Here is a 13,262-nt window from a genome sequence, read left to right on the forward strand (position 1 = left end):
GGAACGCGTTGACCAATCACAATGAGCAAAATCTGCCAACCCTTTCCAGTCGCATTGGGTCGACAGATTTTGCACATTGTGATTGGTCAACGCGTCATAGAAGTCATCTGTGGATAGAAATATACACAAAATCACAGCTTGGTTCGATCCGGGTGTTTCAATACATTCATTTATTTACAAAAGATTTGCAACTACAGTTGAGTAAGGTGGCCGATCAACAGCAGGTATATGTAGAAAAATCAGCGTGAAGGTGTATAAACGCACCTACTTCTGCCGTTCCATTTATACATTAACATCTTTTGTACCAGTTAATGGTATTGGACGATTAGATCTATTCCCCTGCTCACGCCCGGTGTTATTCACTGATGAAATCTACACTCCGATACACGTAAAGAAGTCAAAGTTATAGGCCTACGTTGATGAATATTGCACCGTTGAGTAGGTACGACCCGCAGGCTGTGCATGGTACTACAACGTGGTTTCCATGCCGAGGCATTTATTCTCTGAGTTCTGGGTGAGCCAACACATTTTACACGCTCTGAAGTATTCCCAAAGAGCGTTGGTTTCATGGATGCGAATTTAACGTAGCATTATATAACGGACGACGCGAAATACTAATTCACGGTGACATTTCGGCTGTGAAGCAGAGAGTGTCACGCCCAGCTCAGTTGAACATTTCTCCGGGGACACATGGTGTGCCGATTCACCGAGCATTTTGTGATCGCCCAAAATGCCTGAAAATGAAATTACACGCCTTCTGGCGCCGACTAGACAGAGGCCTATTGGCCCAGCCAATAGCTTACTGCTTGTAGTCACTGGAGATGTGAGCTTAAACGCCTGAGGTTAAAAAACTGCCCCTTTCGCTGCTACGGTGCCTCTGAAATAGGCATATTCATTTCACATTTAGCTGTGACAAGCTGACCACTTGAGGTAAATCGCAATATTGAACGGAATCACCGGAAAACGTGAGATTCAAAATCTAGCGGAACGGCACTTTACCAAACCACCATGCATAAAAAATTGATGACTATTCGACTTAATTGGATTCTGCAGGGAAACGGTGCCACCGACAAATACTGCAGGCATACTGGCTGCAACCGGCTCAAAAGTAGTCTTCGGCGAGGACACGTCAGCTCACAGAAGAATGCCACATAATGACCGAAGGAAAAGGTGTGACGGAACGACCTTCGGCTGCTTGACGCACGGCTGTTCACTATCCTAACGGCGCTCCTGGCGTCCACCTGCCATCCATTTCAGTTGCTGGTGTTTATTAATTGTTCATGTACATGGCTAAGAGTCCATAAAACACGTGGGGCCGACACCTTTGCCAAGGAATTAATCTTCTAAAGTAGTTCCACGAAATTTAATCGGGTTCTTAAAAGTGCGCAGACCCAATGGAATACTACACAGAACAACCAAAACACAAGCCGAGAGATCCTTCTTTATGGAATTGACCAACTTACAAGGAATGACTTTAGGTTTGTGCAGATCTCTGAATGTAACTGTCCCACGGACGTAGACGTTTTCAATCCACTCGTCTTCCAACACCCCAACATCCAGGACTGTCGGCTGTGGCCAATGGTTTTTGGTGCTCAGTCTGGCGAAGACAAATTCAGTTTTCAGCCCCAGGGATTTAGCCTGTCACAAAATGAAGCCTGGATCGTACAAGAATCTTAGACACATCATTCCATCTCAACGTGTATGGCAACTATACCGCATGACTCAATTTTATTCAGATAAAAATATGACGCCCTTAGGTGTTTGTCTGGCCACACAGAGAAGACTCTCCAGCACTGATAATCCGTGCTAGAGTTCTCCAAATATCCTGTGGCAACGACAGGTACCCCTCACCTTGTTACCGTACATTTTATATCATAAACACCTCAACAATATGGGGCCACAAGACAAACGCACCTGCAGCGGACGGCCGCCGTGGTGCCTGGGACATGTTTTTCTTTCGCGGATCCGGAGAAACGTTCATCGATTCCGAGGAGCAGTCAGCGCCTCCTGAAAAAAAATACTACCAGACGAAATCCAATAAACGCCCCGAAACTCCCTTGCTACTCGCGGGCCGGCTACTTCAAAACCACGACCGGCGCTTGGCGATGCCAACTGATCGGTACTGCAGCCTGGTGGGAAATATCGGCAGATCAGGAGGGGAATACTTAATGCCGTGAATCGCATGCAACGACGGCCGGGCTCTGTGTCGGAACATACAGGTGTTATTAGATGCGGTGAAGAATCGAGATCCGGTAAAATTCAAGGCTGTCTTGACGTTCTAATCTTACATGGTAGAATAATGTGAGAATTATGTGTGTGGGGCATTAAAATTCTGAGTAACGAGGAATGTTTCTGCTTATTTTTCAGGGTTGGTCGTCTGCCGTGGTCTAAGAAAAAGGAGTCTTCAATTACCAATCGCAGATGATAATCTTCTGTCGTGTGGGCGTGATGGCCTTGACAAAACATCCACTAAGTGCCGGGATCCTCTGATGTCTCTAGCGAAACGGGGGGGTGGACATCGACGAGTCACACGACCGTTTTAAGTGAAGTTTGATTTTGACTTAGCCCGGTAAAAATTGAGTCTTGTGTTACAGGAAGATGGCAGGATGCGACACGCACTGAAAATTGTAATTGACGGACACTTCGTGACCAGCAACCAATTTCACGGAGCTGCTTAAGAGCAGCAAAATCGCGCTAAATTTAGCAGAAATCTTTTCTCTCCTTAAGCACCATTTCATAGAGGTGCTTGGCGTGGTTGTTCTATTGGTTGCGCGCATAGAGATTTCTGTTGTTACGTCACTAAGTTCAAGCAATTTTTTTCCTCCAAGGTTAGCATGCCTTTGGCTGTGATTGCTTACCATCTCCACGAAATACATGTACGTGGAGCCTCTGTTAGAGTGAAATCGTGTGCTGAGCAGCGCCGTGAAATTGGGCCCACGTCATCAGTACAGTATGTTCCTCTGTCGAGCATCCAGTGGATTGATAGACACACACGAGGCCAGCCCATAGGGATTCAAAACGCAGCGCCCTCGACCAGCGCGGCGCAGGGCCAATACAAATCGTGCATGGCGTTTCAAGTGCTATAACACAAAACGCTCACAGATGAATTATTACACACCAGTAATATTGTGCTCACGCTACATTTCGGTTCGGTTGCAAGAAAGATAATTGGACCATAGTTTTTTTCTCGGTCGTATGATTAACAAACCAGAATAGCTCATGACGTGTTTTCAAACAGAATTCGAGGCTACGCCAAGTTGACTATATTCCAAAGCATATTTCCCATTCAAACTGGTTTCTGTCCTGATTTTTTTCACGAAGAATCGCCCGACCATTCCGTCGACGATACTAATTTTAAGCAACGTTTCTTCCTCCCCAAACCTCTTCCTCTCGCTCTCTTTTGCGAATACAAATGGCGAAATGAACAGCAGAGCCAGAACTCGTCACGGCTCTCACGAAGTGACAAAAGTCACACGAATTTTGGCGTTTACACCAACATACAAAAAGCCTTGCTTCACAAAACGCACCATTTAAATGGATTCCTATAAAGCATTTGGTAGTTTGTGTCACTTAAAATGTCGCACGAGCGGGAAATTCTCGATACAAGACATTTCCACCTACAAACGATTCCTAATTAATTGGTCCCCACGATCCCATCGTGTTTCTGACCGCCTTAAATGTCTATCGATTTTCAGAACCACTAGCAATTCAATTATAGAGGGTGGTTTGCTTGGGGAAACGGTGCTATTTTGTGAATATTATTATTACTTATTCACCCTAGAAAAGTATACATCACAACAAGCACGGATATCGAGGACGGACAAACGCCTTTCAATACAGTAAAAATAACTCTGGAAAAGAATATATTACATATTGATATATTTTTACCACACGTCCTCATTTTCTTGTCAGTAAAATAGACTCAATCTTCGTGAAAACAGTGCCAACGATGACGCTTTGCGACCCTTAATTCTTTTGAGCCCGAACGACCAATGACATTTAATTTCGATAAACTCCATTTGCAGCGCAGGCACTCACGGTGAGTGGTTGGATCCATCTTTCACGCAACCGGCGCTGGCTGAATAATTTCCCAGCAAAAGTGAAATAACCCTAATTTTCAATTCTAAAGATCCACGTGAATAATTAAACATACTGCACTGTCATACCTGCAAAACAGCTGTCCACATGTCAAAGGAGGCAATATTAGGCGAAATGTGGGTTCTGATGGAAGATATCCTATTGAGTGATGTGCACCCAGTGAAAACGACAAATGTCAATCCATAGAGCAAACTTTGCTCTTTGGTTCATCGGAAAGCTAGACCATCGTCACTCATTCCTTCTGGCGTTCAACTATTTAACCCAGGCTGGCGCCCAAATTGTCGTCAGGTTTCATGGGCAATTTGTCTTATTTTTTATAATGCTTAACAAACAGTCACTCTTGGATTAATGTGTAAATGCTCACGCTGGGTAATGCCACCACGCACAAGTTGGAGGTTTTGTCTTTCTCAGACAGAATGTGTTTGCGCTGAACACTAGATACACATGAACACGAGAACAGGACGCGTGCAAGACACGCACAAGCATGACGTTAGCGATTACCTTCACACGCTGTCCGTGCTGCGCTAAGACCTTCTGGGTTCGTTGAGAGGCTACGTGCCTTGCACTGCATGCATTGAAGCGGATCCCTGATGTTCCGTTCGGGGGGGGGGAGGAAAACCACGGCGTCCTGAAATTCGATCAAAGATTTGATCACTCACTGCGTTTACACAGTGCCTGTTCGCTCTGACTGCGCTCATAGCCAGCCACACAGCATCTCCCCCCCGCTCAAGTCGCAACAACTAATCGAGTTAACGGGGAGAGTCGTCCCAGAAAAGGCGCGCGACGCGCAGAGGTGAGAATGCGGTCGAAATTAAAGAGGATGATACTGGCTTCTTGCCAAATATAGGAGACATCATCTCCAGCTCGTACACGGACGCGTGTAAACGCTATTATGGTTTCATGTTCGCCCCACACTTCAAATGTACTTTCTTGGCCACAGAAAATTAAATCAAAGTACGGAGCGATCAGGAGAGCCAAGTCGAGCGACGTCGCACCACAAGACAAAATGCCAGCAGAAATCGGATAGTGTTGCTAAAATAGTAAGAAGGTCTGCTCCCCATGAGAAAAAAGCAACTCATCTATAACATGATTTTCCCTTAATACGGAAGTCAGACAACAGGAAGGGGAGGAAAGAAAGAAATATAAGTACCTTGCCTGCTCAAAAGACGTTCCTATCAGACTATGATCGAAGTCGTTCAATCGATAGATCGCTTCGACGGTATTATGTGCTCTGTGCGGTACAAATCACCGGTGAGCAAAATGTTTGGGTCTAAATGCTATGATTAGCATAGGCAAAGGTTAAATCCTGTGCTTCAAATCCATTACCTTTCAACCAAGGTCACGATTATAGACAGCTTAACAGGTGTTTTTTCTACGTCATATGCCACTTTCACAGCCAAGACCGTGACTGCTCTTCTGCAGTGTCTGCAAGAGGATACCAGGTGTCCCTGAAGTCAGCGACAACAAGCTGCAGGCGTGACCATCCATGTCGGAGGAACGTACCAGCAAGGAAAATCAACCGTTCAGATGATATCCACAAAATCAATAGTTCCCACCTGATCATTGAATTTTACTAATCGAAACTCCTGCGTAAATATAACGCAAATACAATCGCATTGCGGCCCTAAAAAGCCTTAATTATGAGTGAATGAACAAACGAGGGCCCATACGCTTTGTGTTAATGACCCTCAATGTTCTGATATCACCGGAAATCACAGCACTTTATTGAAAACAGAAACTGGGGCAAATGCAGTCTGGTATCGATCGTAGACCCTAACCGATTCAATTCACCGGCGTTGACACCTTTTCCAGCGTCGAACGCGTCGTCCTGAGCGCATTTTTATATCTCGCCATCACGCCGGCAGACAACATGCAAAATGCGCGGCATGGGTAACCTAATCACTCGCCCCAAACTGCATAATCATTGCGCGGAAGTGCAGCACGCAAAACGGAACATTATCATAATTATGGTATCAATTCGGATGTGGATATTAAGTTAAATCAGAGCATGCAGAAGGGGGAAATCCACCTTTTTTCAAGGAGACAGATGATGGAGACAGGATGTTGAATTAGCCGATAAAAAAGAAATGGATGAAATTGTGCATTCATGTGAGGGGGAAACTGGTATGAGATATCTGAACTATTGCTGGAAAATGAACAAAATTTCAAGGAAAATTTGATTTGGGATACACGACGGCCTTTAAAAGTGTACATTAACATTTGTTTGTTTTCCTTCACTTGAAAATAAAAATAGCATAATATAGTTCAGAAAGGGCTCGTCAACGACCGTCACATGTGATCTCTCCCAGCGGGGAGGTTAGAAGTTGCATTACAACTGTGGTCACGTTTACCATTATGGAAATCAAAATACTGGATTATTCCATATAGCCTAACCTATGAAACTCTGTGGCAAGCAAACGAGATGGGTTGGATTGTCCGGAAATGAAAGATAAACAAGGGATGGAACGATGCCACACAACTGAGGTTAGACCCCACGCTAGCTTCTCTGTCAAGGTATAGCATGTCTGAGGTTACATTCCATGCTAGCTTCTCTGCCAAGGTATAGCATGTCTGCAGTGCGTCTTGTAGAAAAAAAAGTTGCCGATTGGCCATTGTTTTCTCAGCTGTTGTCTTTTGAGGGGTGCCTTCCACGCACTGAAGGCTCGCTTCTCTGTGAAATAATTAATTGGATAAAAACTGTATACTGTGAAAACATAGAGGCCACAGCCTGTACAAGCAGAAGCCAAGTTGTGGAAAGGTGAAGGTATACAAAATTCTCCAATTCACAATGGGTAAACATTTAGAGAGGTATCACCGTGGCACAGTCCCAAGACGTTTTTAATTTTGTTGAAATATCTGCCCCAAATGAAGCTCGTGGGATTTTCTCGAACACTGCAGATGGTTTGAGCGCAATTTTAGAGCCAAGATAGATGTTTTCGTTGAAATAGTGATATCAAAATCTGGAAAGTGTACGCAGGATACAAAGTTAGCGGCCTGTTTTTATATGCTGTGGCAGATTTCCCTATTGCAGTAAAATTACAAATCGTAAATTCTGCTTAAGACAAAAGGACATAGATATCTTTTGAATGACTTAAATATGAATCTTTCTTTGAAATTCCTGAAAAATAAGTTAGTGAATTGAAATTTTAGTTTCCCATGGGAAGGAAATCGTAACAGAGCGCACTTTGAAACGTATACTCAATACCCCCCCCATGAAAGTGGAGCATAATTAATTTGAATGCCTGAAGCCCTGTCTCAATTTTGAGACCCAAGCGGCGAAATGGCCCGATGAGGGAGCAACTCTCGACGGGGGATGCGCGGATTAGAAGTAAGGAGATTACTTTTCGACGGTGTCTAAGTTTAAGGCCAAGACCGGCAGCTCTGCTCCCGAGGGAAGGCTGTCGAATCTATTGCGGCAGTCGTGAGGGAAAAACACTTATTAAAGTACTATTTATGTGCAGAATTTTTTTCAGCAGGATGTGTTGAAATATTTAATCGGTGTAAAATAATCACTTATAACTATGAGAAAATGCAAAATAGTACAGATGTACAGATTGAAGCCATTGCTGTATCTGAATCACGTTAATGAGACGCCTGTCCCTACGCTATGCATCTCAACTGCAGGGTGCCTAGGAACCCGACCGTTGATATGTCAGGAACCGGTTCTTAATTTATGGAAACAGACTGCCGCCACCACAGTTTCACAAACAATAAAGGCTTTGCGTGTTAGCCATCTTGCAGGGCAATACTTTCGCTCCACAGGGAAACAGGCTCTTTTGTGCATATACCCTGCGGAATAAAAGCACCGGCCTGCGAGAATGGCAGCCATGCAAACCCTCTGTTATAGGCTTTTGAATGGTGAAGATATCGTTCGGGAATGTATACGTCGGAATACAGACAGTGCAATGTCCCACGTATCAGCTAATATTTATTACATGGACTGGTGAATGCTTACCATTAAGCTTCTCACAAATTTAAGGAGTTCATACAGAATAAAGAAGACTGACCCACTTCATTCAATGGCATTTATTCAACTTACTGCCTTATCTGCACTGAACTTAGAGAACATGCATGGAAAAACTTTCGTTGATCTCACAGCCCGCAAAGTAAAATCGAAGAGTTAACGAAAAGGACTGATTACTGCTAGGGTAAAGGTTGAGTGGAATAGGTATTCACGGTATCGCGCCCCATTAATGTCTGGTCGTGAGGCGTGCGGCGAGCCGCCTTATACTCATTACACATTCATTGCTATCTCACGACGACTGACTCCGGGCGACGACAGGCACTTCCCACAATCACTTCACCGGAGCTATCATACTTCCACGGGAACTCACGAAAAGCAATTTATATTTGCAACAAGGATCTGCGAGATGCTCCAGGCTTGGGGCTGATCGTCTCGAGCTTCGAACAGCGACCCACGTTTCCTGTGTTCTTTCAATTACTGCAACATATTTGTTCTTAAAGTGTAGCTGCAATGAATTTTTCTTCGTCACAAGTTTTTCTTCAACTGTTACTCTTCTTCATTTTACAGAAACTATTTGGCATCCTTACTGGATTAAATACGTCGAAAGGTAAACTTTTCAACATTTAGAATTATCTATGACAACTGAGGGCGCTGTTGCTGTGATGTCATCTATGGAAGACACGGCTCGCTGCACAGTTTTTTCTGTTCAAATTTTGAACCCACAATTTACTCACTTGAAACATTTCTTAGAAAGAGTTAACATTTTGTTTATTGCTACATTTTTACACAACGATGAACCTCCAGAGAAGAGAAAACTTTGAGCAAAATTTCAAACAAAAATGTTGAGTTTTGTGCACGAACCAAACAAACATTGAGGTTATTGCTTAATATGAACATCATTGGCGAAACCAAAGAGGTAGCAACACAGGCCTACCATTTGAAACCGAGACAAAAATTGAAAATGAGGGTAAGTGAAACACAAAGGTGCACTGTGGGGGGGGGTGGCATTAAGCAGTTTCATTGCCAGATTGCACCTACCCTTTCCAGTGCTGCAGTGACTTGCCGAAATGCGTGCGCGCCTCAAATGTAAGAACGTGCGTGTGAGTGGACCGATTCGGTTATCTCCGCCTACTGAGCATGTGGGCAATTAACGCTCGCTTCTCTCCAATACCATACGAACGTGAACGCATGTCAGACATTAATCCAAGCTGTGATTGGTCGAGAGACCATGGGGGTGGGGCTCAATGGGGAGGTCTACGATAATAAAGACCCACAGGTGCAACCACAGGAATGTCGTTTCCTCGGTATAATTAGGCCGTGTCCGAAACGGGCTTCCAGAGCTATACGTCTACGTCTACTGTCAGCGCGTCTCCACGTATTTTCAATAAAGGGAAGACCAAGACCTAGCTCTAGACAACAGATATGGGTACAGTCTAAGTCTCATGTAACGTAGACAATAGAGTTCGGGGACACATAACATAACTGCGTCTGCGCCTCCCTTGGCTTTAAATGGGTGGCAATTGGAAATGGGAAGAATCAGGTGAGCGCAATTTGATTTGATTGATGATCGAACTCTGCCTTGTTTGATACACAAATTCCTGACGGTGATATCTTCTTAACGATCAGGAAGGACGCACGGCCCTTCTGAAGTGACATGTATCACACTCGTCAAAATTGTTCACTAGCATTGAGATATGGATGCCACGGCCTCGTTGCTCAAGTACCGCACGTCTCTCGCAGGTGTGGTATACCAGCATCAACATCGACCGGTTCCATAGCCCCACTACGGGCTGTGTTTAGATAGCCAACCGGCAAAATACACCGGATGGCAGTAACGGTTAACCGAGGCACGCGTTGGCCCCTCTAAGAATCGTGCTGTCGGCTCGTTGGAAGGAATGACTCGCGTCTTTTTGTCCTACAACACCATCCACGGCTGCCTCGCAGCATCATGAACCTCGCCGTTGGTACAGAAGAGAACCCTGTAAGGAGTGAATGGCCGTCGTGACCTAATTAACGCGGTTACACTAATACTAGCAGGCATACGATACATCAATGCATAAGCCAATCGTTTGTTTGTTTCAAGGGAATGCTTTAAATATACCATGAAATAAATACACCACCAAGGCAAAAACAATTCTTTGAATTTTACTGCGCACTCTATATTTCAAAAGAAAATGATGCTGTTTTTTTTTTTATTTGAGAGTTTTTTTTCACACTGTCTGATTTACAGTCAGCTCAGCAGCTGTTATTTTAACGGAGGCCAAACTCGCATGATTGAAACCTTCTCTTCACCCCGACGAAGTCGATCCAAAATAAATAGACATAATTGCAGGTGACATCCAGTTTACTTCCGTTGCCGGCGCTTGGCGATGGGGTTGGGTAAGATTACGCTTTGGGAAAGCACGGCCAACACAGTCACAACAAATAGCGCGCGCTTCTGGGCACTGGCGCGCGATGATTTGTGCAGCGTGCTCTGCCTCACACGCACAAACTGACAAATGAAGTGGCGAGAAATAGCCAGCAGCGCGTCATAGATCAACCCGGCCGGGCTAAACACTCTAGGCCTGCTTAAGCTATAAATCTCCCGGTCGTGCGTGTCGAATCGACGGACAAATCTAAACACGGGCCGCGCGCGGTAAACTACCGGTACCGCTCCATCTCAAGTCAACCTCCTTCCCTCCGCGGGAGTGGTGCAGGCGTACGTGCTGGGTCGTTCAACATGTGAATTCGCTTGGTCACGGAATCCCAAACCGTCATGGTCAAAATTGCGGCTACTATTTTAATAGTTTTCAAAGGCCTGCTGCGCGCTCTTTATCTTACCGCAAAACTTACCGCGGTAATTCGGGCCTCAATTTTTCGTTCTGTTTAGCATGATTACAAAGTGAACGAGATCAGTCACTTAATTGCTACCACCGTAAAGGATTCTATCTTGATCAGATTTGTCAAACGCGTCGAAGTGAAACTGCACCACGACAGGCGAAACTGCTAGCACTTTGACAAGTTTTACGAAATGATCTTTTACGTATACAGCTTTTTGTCCGTCAACAAATGTATTCGTGTTGTGGTCAGACACAACGGTGCTTTCCCTTATAGATGAATCCTTCATCATACGTTCCTGTTTAGACTTTTATTCGGACCCTTTGGTGTATTTGAATCCTTACTGTCAACAGTTTTTTTCACAGCGAAAAATACATTTCCCTATTCACCATCACTTATTTCAATAAGCAGTGGTTGACCATTGCTTCTTTCGCCAATATTCCTTCTCAACACCCGTTCGATTCACGTTATTATATTCCTGTGTGGATACGTGAACACGATGCGCAAGACGTAAGCATGTAAAAGGAAGACAGTGGCGTTTTTTTCCCGGCTGCATTTGCGTCAGTCAATCCACCAGGCGGACATCACGGGGAAAGTTGCTTCGCTGGTGACGAGGCAGGTGTGAATTGAGCATGCCTGACAGATCGCAGGAGCAGTCAAAGAATGGGAACATTTCTAATCTGTTCGTTCTCCGAATATCTCGGCGATGGCCAGAGCACATCGCCCGAAGCATGGATTCCACTGGTTCTTTTCTCCTGAACCTTCAGATGTTTCTTGCGTGTCGCTAACGCCAGCTCGTCCACCTTCGACGAAATGCAAGCCTGCAGTTTTCCAAATCAGTGGCTGAAAACTACACGGGGTTCAGGGACCGTCTGCGTTCAGTATAATGCATTTGTTAAGGCACTCTTTTAAATTGGCATAAAAGCCTTAGGGAAGAGGAGCCCGCAGAACTCCAAAAGAAATAACTTATTTCAAACAATGTCGCTTTAATTAAAACTGCAATTTAAAAAGAGCTACATTTGGAGATATTCTTGCATCAATTGTTTTTTTTTAAGTACAAATAAATGGCCATTACAAAACACATCCAATAACTGATTTGCACACTCCAAAGGAAGCGTAACTGCCTCAATGCCGTCAGGATCCTTTGGCTGACACCGCACTTCAACTTCGATGCCCTTTGAGTTTTTCAATTACAAGCAATCGTAAAATGCCCCATATAACTCCTAAACTGATTTTGTGGAGGGGACGCCGATCAGTACGACCAGGGTCTCAAAATCACTGCAGGCAACAGCAGCACCGTGAAAAGGAGAGGATATGTCAAATCTTCTCTCGCAGGAGGCATCTTCTCACGGTGCTCCTCGATTGCAGAAACCAATTAAATTGAACCGGTGAATCGGCTGACACCACATCGCGTTTCTTTCCAGCTTATCTTCCCTGTGATTAATTTTTATTTACACCGTCTCAGTCACTCGGCAATAGTCAATTCCCCCAAAGAATATCGGGATTTTCGGAGTGACTTGTGTCTCGGTGAGCACAAAATGCTCTATTTCAATAAACTCGGAGCGGAGAGATTCGGGTAACGCCTTCCGGGAATTGAAATCGATTTGCCAGAGCTGGTTCGATCCACTGAGGCCGGGGTTGACAGCTCAAAGTGGCCCCATGTCGTCTGACGAGATAATGCCGTCACCGCACACGTCGATCCCCTAGAAAAACGCAGAGGGCAAAAAGCGAAATGTACATTCATGTATCGATCCATATACGAAAACAAGCGTCCTCGGATACCCCCGGATCGGCAAAACCAGAACGTGTCCTTGATAAAGTATCCGGCACGATACATACTCATCTCGCAGAATCCAGCTATAGGTAACGGGAGATGACGTAACAACTCACATGATTCACGTGGGAAAAGGGGGCGTTGAAATAACATGACTGGTGTAGCCTCCATTCTTTTTGTGTGTATTTGTGACATGGGCAGTTCGAAACCGATATCTGCCGTAAATCTCGAGCCGCATTTTGCCAGTGTTACAGCAGATGAGAATCTTCCACCACGTTTCACAAAGTTGGCTATAACGTCCGTAAGCGGTGCGGGCCCAAACAACAATTTGAACCACCCAAGACAAACTCCTCCTCAAACCCTTAAAATAATATTTTATTCCACCCCCCCCCCCAAAGTTGTGTTTCTCCTCACGTAAAGACAGCGGATGCGCCAATGGTTGGGTGGTTTGAATATTATGACCCGGCAGATGCATGTTCAACGTCCTGGTGTTCAACATAAGCCAATTGTCCCGTTATGTCCTTCACGACGTGAAACGCAATGTGGATTACTTATCGAAACAGCGGAGGTTTCAGGGGCTCTGCAACAGCCACCGCTAAGACTGGTTGA

The 13,262-nt window shown here is 44.8% G+C and overlaps 1 protein-coding gene across 14 annotated transcripts in view; it reads right to left on the reverse strand.

Annotated features, from left to right (window-relative positions):
* LOC110975095 (soluble guanylate cyclase 88E-like) overlaps positions 1-13,262 on the reverse strand; it is a 96,009-nt gene that overhangs the window by 66,362 nt on the left and 16,385 nt on the right. Inside the window, exon 2 of one of the 14 annotated variants that reach the window (XM_022227239.2) lies at positions 4,600-4,726. The exons of the other annotated variants lie outside the window; for them this stretch is intronic. The gene's annotated coding sequence lies outside the window, so the exon portion shown is untranslated. The remainder of the gene's footprint in view (positions 1-4,599; positions 4,727-13,262) is intronic. 14 annotated transcript variants of the gene reach the window in all.

Source organism: Acanthaster planci, linkage group LG20 (assembly GCF_054643075.1).
Source record: "Acanthaster planci isolate LZ-2023a linkage group LG20, COTS_SCS, whole genome shotgun sequence".
Taxonomy (NCBI): domain Eukaryota; kingdom Metazoa; phylum Echinodermata; class Asteroidea; order Valvatida; family Acanthasteridae; genus Acanthaster; species Acanthaster planci.